Source organism: Bubalus bubalis, chromosome 1 (genome assembly GCF_019923935.1).
Source record: "Bubalus bubalis isolate 160015118507 breed Murrah chromosome 1, NDDB_SH_1, whole genome shotgun sequence".
NCBI lineage: Eukaryota > Metazoa > Chordata > Mammalia > Artiodactyla > Bovidae > Bubalus > Bubalus bubalis.
Window position 1 is genome coordinate 3,851,492 of NC_059157.1, and position 13,491 is coordinate 3,864,982.

The window sequence follows — 13,491 nt, forward strand, 5'->3', positions numbered from 1 at the left end:
GATGTCTTCATTATTTTATCTATTTATTCTGGGGTGGTGCTGCACGACATGTGGAATCTTAGTTCCCTGACCAGGGATCGAACCCGTGTCCCCTGCAATGGAAGCTTGGAGTCTTAAGCACTGGACTGCCAGGGAAGTCTCTGTCTTTGTTATTATAGTCACTATTATCAACACCGGTTCATCCCCTGGCCAGCCCCAGTCGTGGTGGGAGACTGGAGCTATTATCTGGCTGCTAGGGGCGCCCTGTCTCCGGGCAAGTATACTGGAAAGAGTATACTCACAAAGAGTCGGACACGACTGAGTGACTTCACACTCAGGGGCACCCTGAGGTGGGTTGAAAAGACGTAATAGCATCAAAGCCCACCTCCTGAGACCCCAACATAAAACGGAGGTGGAATTGCTCCTGTCTCCTCTTCCCAGATTGAATTTTACTTTCTGTGAATTTTTTTTCTCTTTCAAGTTCATTTAAAATTGTTACAGGGATCCAGGAAGGTTGGGTACACAGGTGAATCTGTAGCTACTTTTACAGCATCCCAAATGCAGGCCCAATAGTCCTTCCCTGGGGTCTTTGCATTTTAATAGTGAGTCTAGGATCCAATGAAGTGAATGCATAACGGTTGAATTTCTGATGATTGTCATTAACTTAAGCCCTCACAGAGAAGAGACGGCCAGGCTATTCAAGCCGTACAACAGTGTGACCCACCGTTTCCACTTGGGAGTGTAGTATGACAAGATCAGTGCAAGGGGACGTCCCTGGTGGTCCAGACTCCACGCTCCCAATGCCCGGGGCCCAGCTTCCACCCCTGGTCAGGGAACTAGATGGCATATGCCCCAGCTAAGAGTTTAAAGGTCACCACTAAAGAGATCCTGCTGGCCACAGCTAGGACCTGGTGCAGACAGATAGGTAGGTATACATTAAAAGTAGGACACCTCTCTTGATGACAAACTCCCTAGAGTATAATGACTGTCCGCCTCAGACATGGTGGTTACCTGGTTCTCTGTCCACAAGTTTGGAGAGGCCTCACACACATTCTTCTAGCCAACACTTACCCAGCAGCTAGGGCTTCCCTGGTGGCTCAGACAGGAAAGCGTCTGCCTGCAATGTGGGAGACCTGGGTTCAATCCTTGGGTTGGGAAGATCCGCTGGAGAAGAGAACGGCCACCCACTCCAGTGTTCTGACCTGGAGAATCCCATGGACAGAGGAGCCTGGCGGGCTACAGTCCATGGGGTCACAAAGAGTCGGACACGACTGAGTGACTAAGCACACACACAGACATTAAAATAAAAAACAAACAAAAAAAAACACCCTGAAATTCAGTACAAGGAAAATATTTACAAAGCCAGCACTGGTAGACTAGGGATTAGGTTGATTAAAATGGAACATGAGACTGTGAGTTACTTAATTAAAATATCGGCAATAGTAGCAGCTCTGCCCTGTGATGGGGCCCAGGTGTTCGTCCCAGGGCATCGCCCCTTGGAGTGCGGGCTGGGAGAAGTCCTCCGCTGGGCGCTGTAGGAGCCAAGGGCCCCGCGTCAGAGGGGCATCAGGGCACTCCCGGTGGCAAGCCTACGACTCCCTTTTCTGATTTTCGGCAGTCACCGGAAGCGTTTCTCCTCCAGGCCTCACACAACACAGCCAGGCTCTGCGGTTGAAACTGAGCTCAAACGGCTGTGGCTGATTTTTCAGTTCTTGGTAAAATGATTTTAACTCAAGTGCAACCATCTCATTCCGGGGCTCATTCCTACTCTTCCTTTTAATCTATGTCCACACCAAATCACAGCTCCAGTACTTTGGCCACCTGATGTAAGAGCCAACACATTGGAAAAGACCCTGATGCTGGGAAAGATTGAAGGCGGGAGGAGACGGGGATGACAGAGGATGAGATGGTTGGATGGCATCACCGACTCGATGGACATGAGTTTGAGCAAACTTTGGGAGATGGTGAAGGACTGGGTGAAGCGGAAGATATTAAGAAGAGGTGGCAAGAATACACAGAAGAACTGTACAAAAAAGATCTTCACGACCCAGATAATCACAATGGTGTGATCACTGACCTAGAGCCAGACATCCTGGAATGTGAAGTCCAGTGGGACTTAGAAAGCACCACTACGAACAAAGCTAGTGGAGGTGATGGAATTCCAGTTGAGCTATTTCAAATCCTGAAAGATGATGCTGTGAAAGTGCTGCACTCGATATGCCAGCAAATTTGGAAAACTCAGCAGTGGCCACAGGACTGGAAAAGGTCAGTTTTCATTCCAATCCCAAAGAAAGGCAATGCCAAAGAATGCTCACACTACCGCACAATTGCACTTATCTCACACGCTAGTAAAGGAATGCTCAAAATTCTCCAAGCCAGGCTTCAGCAATACGTGAACCGTGAACTTCCTGATGTTCAAGCTGGTTTTAGAAAAGGCAGAGGAACCAGAGATCAAATTGCCAACATCTGCTGGATCATGGAAAAAGCAAGAGAGTTCCAGAAAAAACATCTATTTCTGCTTTATTGGTTATGCCAAAGCCTTTGACTGTGTGGATCACAATAAACTGTGGAAAATTCTGAAAGAGATGGGAATACCAGACCACCTGATCTGCCTCTTGAGAAATCTGTATACAGGTCAGGAAGCAACAGTTAGAACTGGACATGGAACAACAGACTGGTTCCCAATAGGAAAAGGAGTACATCAAGGCTGTATATTGTCATCCTGCTTATTTAACTTATATGAAGAGTACATCATGAGAAACGATGGGCTGGATGAAGCACAAGCTGGAATCAAGATTGCCAGGAGAAATATCAATAACCTCAGATATGTAGATGACACCACCCTTATGGCAGAAAGTGAAGAGAAACTCAAAAGCCTCTTGATGAAAGTGAAAGTGGAGAGTGAAAAAGTTGGCTTAAAGCTCAACATTCAGAAAACGAAGATCATGGCATCTGGTCCCATCACTTCATGGGAAATAGATGGGGAAACAGTGGAAACAGTGTCAGACTTTATTTTTTTGGGCTCCAGAATCACTGCAGGTGGTGACTGCAGCCATGAAATTGAGACGCTTAATCCTTGGAAGGAAAGTTATGACCAACCTAGATAACATATTCAAAAGCAGAGACATTATTTGCCAACAAAGGTCTGTCTAGTCAAGGCTATGGTTTTTCCAGTGGTCATGTATGGATGTGAGAGTTGGACTGTGAAGAAGGCTGAGTGCCGAAGAATTGATGCTTTTGAACTGTGGTGTTGGAGAAGACTCTTGAGAGTCCCTTGTACTGCAAGGAGATCCAACCAGTCCATTCTGAAGGAGATCAGCCCTGGGATTTCTTTGGAGGGAATGATGCTAAAGATGAAACTCCAGTACTTTTGCCACCTCATGAGAAGAGCTGACTCATTGGAAAAGACCCTGATGCTGGGAGGGATTGGGGGCAGGAGGAGAAGGGGACGCCAGAGGATGAGATGGCTGTATGGCATCACTGACTCGATGGACGTGAGTCTGAGTGAACTCCGGGAGTTGGTGATGGACAGGGAGGCCTGCCGTGCTGCGATTCATGGGGTCTCAAAGAGTTGGACACAACTGACTGACTGAACTGACTGAACTGAAGGACTGGGAGGCCTGACGTGCTGCAGTCCACAGGGTCACAGAGTCGGACATGACTGAGTGGCTGAACGACAACAACGCTGAATTCCTGGTGGCTCAGATGGTAAAGCGTCTGTCTACAATGCAGGAGACCCAGGTTCGATCCCTGGGTCAGGAAGATCCCCTGGAGAAGGAAATGGCAATCCACTCCAGTACTCTTGACTGGAAAATCCCATGGACAGAGGAGCCTGGTAGGCTACAGTCCATTGGGTCGCAAAGAGTCGGACACGACTGAACGACTTCACCTTCACTTTCCCTGTGCGCAGTCACCATGGCTTGGAAGGAGCATGGGACCTGCCATTATCAACAGAATGACATGGGGGCGTTCAAGAGCCACAGCCCCAGGTGGGTAAGGTCACCCACCTCAAAGGCAGATGAGACAGGACTGACGTGCCTGCCCTTTGGGGGTGTTCCTGCATCCTCACGCGGGAGGGGCTGGGGTCACAGCCTGTGAAACAGTCGCCTCTGCTTTAAGGCGCGGTCAGCAGCGGGAGGGCTGAGGTTCCTGGGGTCAGAATGGGCTTTCCGAAAACCGCCCCAGCCCCCGAGGAATCTAAAGCCCTCTATTCCCTCTAACTTACTGACACCCTGAGTGGCACTTGGACCCGTTTCGAGCTGCATAACCCAGCGACAGAAAAGTCAGGAAGAGACCGGCCAGGAACAGTTCTATGGGGCCAACGCCGAGAGGCTCGACCCGCCAGCTGCTGTGTATGTAACACCCTGGCTCGTGGCTCCCCTGCTCGAGAGGTGGACATCACCCCTGAGTGCCTCTAAGAAGTCCCCCTCCTAAGAGGGAGCAGATGGCTGGTCTGAGGGCACCTCGGACACCGCAGCAGAAGCAACCTGACAGAGGTCTCGCTGGCCAAAGCAAGCGGTTCAAGCTGCCTCTGCTGACACCTGGTGGAGAGGCAGGCGGCATCCCGAGCCACAGACAGCGGCGGGCTCGCGTGCTGAGGGGCCGGGAGGCATCCATCACCAGGCCGGGGGTGACGGTCCCACGCAGACCCACCCAACGCCCGAGTGCTTACGGGCGGTGAGGGGACTCCCCACGACGCGGGCACGGAAAACGTCAGATACGAGGGGAAATACAACGTTAACGCCATACGGCAAAAAGCACTGCAATATCGTGACGTAAGTAGCCTCCAGTTAAAATAAATAAAGTAATTTAATTTAAAAACATGTTATATTTGGCAAAACTAATACAATTATGTAAAGTTTAAAAATAAAATAAAATTAAATTAAAAAAAAATAAAAACATGTTAACACCAAAGCAGATCATGTTTTACTGGTCTCTTAAAAGCGTTGGAAGGTGAGTTAAGGCAGCTCCGCACCCTGCCCCAGACAGCTGCCTAAGAAACGACTCTACCGTTGAACGCCTGCCCATCTCAAGCCATGGAGACGGCGGTACCCAGGAGAAACTCGGGTTCTGCTTCCTCTGGAATCTGCCTTGAGCTCCCTGCAGATTTTTAACCCTGGGATAGAAGGAATATTCTTCCAAAGGAGATACTATGAGGACTGCTTTGCTCCTAAAATCCCTTGAAGATGCCAAGAAAATTCTCTTAATAATATTGTAATGGTTTACTACTACTTAGATGCTACGTGTGGGGCAGGAAGGGAGTCTGCACTGCAGAGTTCCTGCAGAAACAGGCTTCATAAACATTGTACAGTCTCTGTCTGTCCCTTCACTGGGTTCTTATTTAACGCTGCCTGATGAAGTCTGACTATTTTAGCAAACTTACTGGTTTCGAATGAGGACAGTGCATACCATACACAGCCCAGATTTTGTCTTTCAACAGTGTGTTTCAAAGGTGATTTGAATGCATAAGGGCAGTTATTAGTTCAAATGGGTAAGAAGTAATCCATTATATTTTTATGTTTAAGCCTTGAAGAAAGGTTCTTTTATTTTTTTAATTTAAGCTTTTAATTTTGTATTGGGGTATAGGCAGTTAACAATGCTGGTGACAGTTTCAGGTGAGCAGCAAAGAGACTCAGCCATACGGATTCACATATCCATTCGCCCCCAGACTCCGCTCATCACATAACATAACACATAACGTTAGTTACAGGAACCTTGGTTAAGGGTTGAATCAGTTGGGGTGAACAGATCTACCTAGGAAGGTAACAAAAAAAGAGAACCTCCTAAAAGACTCATGGAGTTGCAATTTTCTTTTTTTAAAATCCACGAATTTTTAAACTTTATGTTGGAATATAGTTGATTAACAATGTGTCAATTTCAGGTGGACAGCAAAGTGATTCAGTTACACATACACATAAGTTCGAATTCTTTTCCTATTTATGTTATAGTTGCCCCCCAACTTCTAAGTTAAATTTAGAATATGTATTTCCTTTCAATGTGCTGTCTTATATGTATGGTTCTCATCAGGCGTACAGTCAAAATATACCTCCTCCCATGATCAGCAGTGCTATGACAGGAAATTCTCAACTTAGCTGGCACACTTAGTGTTTCAGTAACCGCTTCACAGTGACCCAGGTAAAAGGAACGCATGTTCTGTTTATTAAGTGTGTGCATGCTCAGTCCACAAGTTGTGTCAGAGTCTTTGTGAGCCTATGGATTGTAGCCCGCCAGGCTCCTCCGTCCATGGGATTTTCCCAGGCAAGAATACCGGAGTGGGTTGCCATTTCCTTCCCCAGGGAATCTTCCTGACCCAGGGATTGAACCCGCGTCTTCTGTGTCTCCTGCATGGGCAGGCGGGTTCTTCACCGCTGAGCCGCCAGGGAAGCCCCTTATTAAGTAAGTAGGTCCAAATATCATAACAGTAGTGTTTGCACGGTGTCTGAAAGCGGTGGCTACATCTTCCTCAAACGTCAGGCGCTGCGCTGGGTTCCTCTGGGTTTGCTGCGGCGCTCCCAGGGGGCCCTGGCACAGGGTTTGGGCACTGTGGCTGCAGCAGCTTTGCAATCCGTAACTGTTTCGAGCGTCTAGTTTTCCGAATCTCTTCTCAGACCTCGCTCTCTGTGAGCCCACGGCTACACAATTCGACCTTTCAGTTTCACATTGCTGAGTGAATTGGCCTGGTGTCAGTTGTGGAGGAGAGAGCAGAGAATGAAATCTGGCTAGATGTAAGCTCATTTCGGGGAATAAATAAGATGTGACCATCATCTAACGGAGTCTCCTGAGCCTCTGTCACACCGTGAACTTGCAATACAGACTCGAAATAGAAGAGCACAGCCCTTGCCTTGTCTTAGGTGGGAGATGCAACGAGCCACGTCATCACCGGGAACGGCAGAAACACGGAAGGGTGCTGAGAAAGCTGCTGGAAGCTAAGTTCTTAGGGGAGAATCTGACAAGCAGCCTGTTAAACACCCCAGAACATGTGTAGTTAAAAGTGAAGTCTCTCAGTCGAGCAGTCGAGTCCGACTCTTAGCGACCCCATGGACTGCAGCTGACCAGGCTCCTCTGACCATGGGATTTTCCAGGCAAGAGTACTGGAGTGGGTTGCCATGCCCTCCTCCAGGGGAACTTCCCAACCCAGGGATTGAACTCAGGTCTCCCACATTGCAGGAGGATTTTTTTTTTTTTTTTTTTTTTTTTACCATCTGAGCCACCAGGGAAGCCCAAGAATACTGGTCTGGGTAGCCAATCCCTTCTCCAGGGGATCTTCTCAACACAGGAATGGAACTAGGGTCTCCTTCTTTACTGTCTGAGCCACCAGGGAAGCCCACTAACTAAACCAGCGGTTCTCAAAGTTTGGCAAACACTTGGAGGACTCCTACAACCGATTGCTGGGCTCTGTCCCCAGGGTTTCTGATTCGGCCGGTCTGGTGGTGGTGTGGGGTCAGGGTGTCTGGGAGTCTGCATGTCTGACAAGGTCCCAGGTGATCGGACTGTCCTTTCCAGGAACCACGTGTTGGGAGCCATCAGCCTACTGGACCTGGAAGCCTGTTAGAGGCACTGGGGTGCCCTTTTGTTGGGCTACACTGGACGCTGGATGGGCAGCCCCATCTCTCCACTGTTGACCAGCCTGGTCAACCGTCTAGAACATACCAGTGAAGAGGTGCTGATTAAGGGCCCCAGCTCTGCGGCTGGACAATTTCCTTGTCTGAAGGCCACTTGCACTTTAAGTGAGCACCCTGGAATTTGAGATACTTAACTTTCCCGGTGATGGAGGAACAAGGAGACCTGAAGATGTGAAGGAATTTTGCATTTTCTTTTCTTAAACTAATTTTAAATTTTTGAAATGGAATGTTTCCTGCCATATCAATAAACAAGGATGTCACGATCATCAGCTATTCTGGCCCTCCAAATGCGAATTTCTGAGCCTGGCAGGCACCCGGGAAGGGCAATGCCACCACTTCCAGCCGTGAGTGAGGAACTGAGGATGTGAAAAATCAAACTGCAGGATGTTGGCCCCATATAGCTGGGATGCATATGAAAGGAACATTTCAGTGAGTCCAGTCTCTTGCATCTTCCCATACATAGAAAAGCCCTAAATTCATTCATTTGTGATATCTGGTTTTCCTTCATTAACAATAATCTTTTGCTGTTCAGATTACCAGCCTCTTGTTGCAAACTTCTATACGATCTGGTTCCTCCCCTCCCCTCCTCGGAGCAACTCTCTCAGGGTTACTTGAGATCCTGTCTCCTGGGCTTCAGTTCAGTTCAGTTCAGTCGCTCAGTCATGTCCGACACTTCGCGATCCCATAAATTGCAGCACGCCAGGCTTCCCTGTCCATCACCAACTCCCGGAGTTCACTCAAACTTATGTCCATTGAGTCGGTGATACCATCCAGCCATCTCACCCTCTGTCGTCCCCTTCTCCTCCTGCCCCCAATCCCTCCCAGCATCAGGGTCTTTTCCAATGAGTCAACTCTTCGCATGAGGGGGCCAAAGTACTGGAGTTTCAGCTTTAGCATCATTCCTTCCAATGAACACCTAGGACTGATCTCCTTTAGAATGGACTGGTTGGATCTCCTTGCAGTCCAAGGGACTCTCAAGAGTCTTCTCCAACACCACAGTTCAAAAGCATCAATTCTTCGGCACTCAGCTTTCTTCACAGTCCAACTCTCACATCCATTCATGACCACTGGAAAAACCATAGCCTTGACTAGACAGACCTTTGTTGGCAAAGTAACGTCTCTGCTTTTCAATATGCTATCTAGGTTGGTCATAACTTTCCTTCCAAGGAGTAAGCGTCTTTGAATTTCATGGCTGCAGTCACCATCTGCAGTGATTTTGGAGCCCCCCAAAATAAAGTCTGACACTGTTTCCCCTGACAACTGTTTCCACTGTTTCCCCATCTATTTGCCATGAAGTGATGGGACCAGATGCCATGATCTTCGTTTTCTGAATGTTGAGCTTTAAGCCAACTTTTTCACTCTCCACTTTCACTTTCATCAAGAGGCTTTTAGTTCCTCTTCACTTTCTGCCATAAGGGTGGTGTCATCTGCATATTGAAGCCCTAAAATTTCCCACCAAATAAAACACACCTGTCAGTTTGTAGGCTGTGACTATTTTAAGTCAACAGAGTACAGCTGCCTTACAACGCTGTTAGTTTCTGCTGCACAGCAAGGTGAATCAGCCATATGTATACATATTTGTTGTTTAGTCACTCAGCTGTGTCTGACTCTTTGCAACCCCATGGACTGTAGCCTGCCAGGCTCCTCTGTCCATGGAATTTTCTAGGCAAGAACACTGGAGTCGATTTTCATTTCCTTCTCCAGGGGGTCTTCTGACCCAGGGATCAAACCCACATCCCCGGCATTGGCAGGCGGATTCTTAACCAGTGAGCCACCAGGGAAGACCACGTATACATATACTCCCTCTCTTCTGGATTTCCTTCAAGTCTTGCATTTCCAAAGAGGTCGGATTTGCACTCTGCTTACTTGAAAGGATGGGGCCCAACCATGGAGGCTGCAGGAAAAGCCGGTCTTAATCTCGAGGAAGGATTCACAGGGGGATCAGCTGAGAAGCCTTGCCACCATCTCTGGGTCTGGGTCCGGGGAAGACATGCCTAGAAAAGGCTTTCCGGCTGACTGTTGAGAACTTCTGCTGTGAGAGAAGCACTGGAGTATGAGCCGGATCACCCTGCTGTCACCCTGAAGCCATCTGCCTGTTTGCACCTGCCCACACACGTGCTCCCTGCCTCAGAGCTCCTGGACACCCTCTGTGCAGTTTCACTGCCACAGGCCTGCAGAGAACTCTTTCCCTGCCTCTGGCCATGCTTTCTTGGGGGGCAAAACCATGCCCTGAGTGGTTGATCCAAATTACGTTGCTACGCACACCCAAAGTGCCACCTGTATGCACCGAGGGGCCCGCTGTAGCAGCAGCATGCCAGCGGCACCCTACCTGGACTTCTGCGCTCAAGTCACACTCGCCCTCGCTCCTGCACATGACTGCCTTCCTCGAGCAGGGTTCTCCAGCGGGGGCTCAGACCAGCAGCAGAGCATCACCCGGGATCTCCCTAGAAATGCAGACCCGTACGCCCCTCCCCAGACCCACTGAGTCAGAACCTGTGAGAGGCAGGCTGTGCTTTAAGAAGCCCTCTGGTGATGATTCTGATGCCGCTGGAGTTCGAACCCCCCTGCCCATTGCCACAGGCTGGAAGGTCTTCACAAGGTGGGCATGCCTCTGTGCCCACTCTCAGCAGCTCGTCCAGTGGTCAGCCCAGAACATTCGTTGGGCACGGAAGCGAGGGTCGCCCTACTTCCTGCTCATCGGAGAGAGTAACCCTTGGTGTGTTGCTTCTGAGGGTTTGCCAACGCTGCGTCTAAATCCTCTCTCATTTCTTATGGGCTGTGTGTTCCATATTCACAAATCAGCTCCCCCTAAATCCTCTCCAGGGTTTTTTTTACACTCCTTTCAGCTCAGGAAGTCCAGAACAAGATGGCGTGTTTCAACCGGGGTCTGTTTCCTGCAGGGGGAGGGGCGTTCCTGCAGGGTGCTTCAGTTCCCCTCTGCCAGCCTCCAGCTCATTTTCTGAACAATAGAAGGAGATTGCTGATTCATGTTTGGCTCGCGGCTGGCTCCAGGCATCTCTTTTTCTCCTGCTGTACTTGTGCGGCTGGGACACGATGATGCTCTATTCATCCCTCTGAGTTAGAAATGCCAGCAGCTCAGAGAGGCAGCCGAAGGTCCCCCTCCCCTTTGGCTTATTTAAAACCTTCCCACAAATGACACGTTCTGAAATACTATACAGCATCCACTCTGAGCCAATTGGCTTTGGCCAAGAGAGCTTATCTTTTTATTAGCTGCTGCTTGCACAATGCCTGGCACCCTGGAACCAGGATTCTTAAAAAATGCCCATAGGGTGAATCACACACCCACCTCCTGGGGTTCAAACCCGATCCTTCTATCCTGCCCTGATATGGCGGAAAGACAGTGCTCATGTTCAGGCTCACGCTTGCATCATTAAAGAATGGGCGTGACCTGCTTGAGGTCTGACGGTCGAGGGGCTCTGCCCACCCCTGACCCTGTGTGCACACTGTCTGCTCAGCCACTCCCGGCCCGGCCATAGCAGTGAGGCTCGGGTCACCCCTGAGCACAGCATTGCCAACGGCAGCTGGGGCCAGCTGTGGGTTTTTGTTTCCCAGTGGCAAAATCAAACCGGTGGGACTGCTTCACGCTCCTAGAACTCAGTCCCCCTCAGCTGCATGTCCACATCCCCTGGGTGGCTTTGCAGAGTCCCAGTGCCCAGGCTGCACCCCATGCCACTGAGTGTTTTGTGAGTCAGGCCTCAGTTCTGTCAAGCCTCAGGGGCCGTCCGGGGGGTCCAATCAAAGTGGAGAAGCACGGCCCCACAGAGGCTCTAAAATAGTGTCCAGGAGGTCCTGCTACCCTGCTCCCATTCCCTTCTCGTCTCTTCTCAACACGGCGGTCAGAGTGGCCCTTTGAGAATATAATCCTGCTCGTGTGGACTGTGCCCCAACCCCCGTCACCCCCCGGTGTGCCCTCAATCTCTTCTCTGCTGTGGTCTCCTTCTCTTTGTACCAGGGTTGTTCCTCTGCCCGAATGCTCATTCCCCAGACACCTGCTCAGTCCCTCCCTCACCTCCACGAAGTCGTGAAACTAACTTCTCTGGGATGCACCCTCTGAACCCCCCAGTGCCTGCTGTGGCCTGCCCCTTCCCCACGCTCCAAGCCTTCCGACATTCCTTATCCTGCCCCACTCTTTTTCCCATGGGCTGCAGCATCTTGTAACACGCTGCACAGTTTATTTCTGGTTTTCCTGCTGCTTTTTGTTGTTGCCTATTGTTTTGTCTTCCTCTGCTGGGAAGTAAACTCCTTAAGGTCCAGGGCCTTTTTTTGTTCCCTGATTCCCCGAGTGCGGAGACAGTGTGTGGCACACAGTAGGGCCTTAACACAGCAGTGCATTAATATGTTTGTTTGTTACCCAAATGTTACTGACTGGAGACCTTTCAATCTTCACTTGCATAACAGATCGCCAGCCACAGGCATTCGTTTCTGCAAAACTCCCCCACTCAGTAGCGTGTTAACATACATTGTTAGATGAAGAACAAGAGGCAGCATGCATGCTCAGTCGTGTCCGACTCTTTGTGACCCGTGGACTGTAGCCAGGCTCCTCTGTCCATGGAATTCTCCAGGCAAGAAGACTGGAGTGGGTTGCCATCTCCAGCTCCAGGGGATCTTCCTGACACAGGGATTGAACCCGGATCTCTTGGGTCTCCTGCACTGGCAGGCAGATTCCTTACCACCGCGCCACCAGTGGTCCCGTCTGAGGGTGGTGGGCAGAGATGCCGGCTGAATGTGGGCTGAGTTTTCTTCAGGGGATGCATGAAGAAAATGAATTTTGTCAAAAATGACAGCTTTTGAGGGAACACTTATCATTTGATTCTAATTATAAGTCAAGGGAAGGACTGCCAGGCAATGTCTAGGTTAAAAAAAAAATTATAGAAACAGGAAGTGGATGAGTGATTTATCCAGGGCTGGGCAGGGGGTGGGCAGTGAGGGGAGCAGTGGGAGGGGAGCAGGGTAGGGAGTAGCTGCTGATGGGTACAAGGGTTTTTTTTTGGAGAGGCTAATGGGAACATCTACAAATGAAATTAGAGTGATGGCTGCATAACTGTGAAATGCACTAAAATCCACTGAACTGAACACTTTCAATGGGTGAACCTTGTTATGTAAATTATGTCTCAATGAAATTGTTAAAAATGCATACTTAAACAAAGTATCACAAATTATCCAATTTAAAGCTGAAAAAGAAACACAGAGCATTATTATTATTATGTATCAGGCATGTGGATTTTTTCTGACTTAGGTTTGGAATCTGAGATAGAAGAGTCTTCCTTATCCCTTGTTTGCTTCCAAGAGACATCTATTAATCAATAACGCAACTGGAAATTCTTGATCAAGGCTTAACTCAAGAGTAATTTATTTGGATTCAACAGCTTTCCCTTAATAACTTCAACGTCTCCCCAAATTCTGGTCTTTTTCAGGACCAGAAGTTTTGGGAAACAAGTAGCCACTTTCTATGAAACTGGTCTTTGTACACATTTGACACTTTTGAGCTTATAACGCCCAGAGAAACTCCATCCATGCAGACATTTACCATCAACCGATGGACGGCCAATTGCCCTGTACATCTCAGAGTTCAGTCTGTCTGCATGTGGACTGAAATGCTGCTTGGCTGGCAGCACGGTGAACCTGCCTCCAACCTGCGGATGCCATGGTTATCTAATACCAGATGTGGAACAACGACAGCACGTTGAGATTAAAATGATAAAGACAGACAGCTTGCTGAGGACCTTTCTCCCTCCCCTAAGAGCTCAACAGCACTCTGTTAGGCTAAGAAGGGGAAAACCTCTCTTATCCTCTTCTGCCCATTTCTCTGCTCACCATCTCCAAAAGTTTTAAAATTTTTTGTTCATTTCTTTTTCTTTAACCATGAAAA

General features: G+C 49.0%; 1 protein-coding gene and 1 non-coding gene across 10 annotated transcripts in view; one reads left to right on the forward strand and one right to left on the reverse strand.

Moving 5' to 3' along the window:
- Positions 1–13,491, reverse strand: part of THRB (thyroid hormone receptor beta) — a 446,263-nt gene that overhangs the window by 132,901 nt on the left and 299,871 nt on the right. The window lies entirely within an intron of this gene.
- Positions 3,670–3,742, forward strand: TRNAC-ACA. The gene has a single exon. It is a non-coding gene; the product is annotated as a tRNA-Cys (tRNA).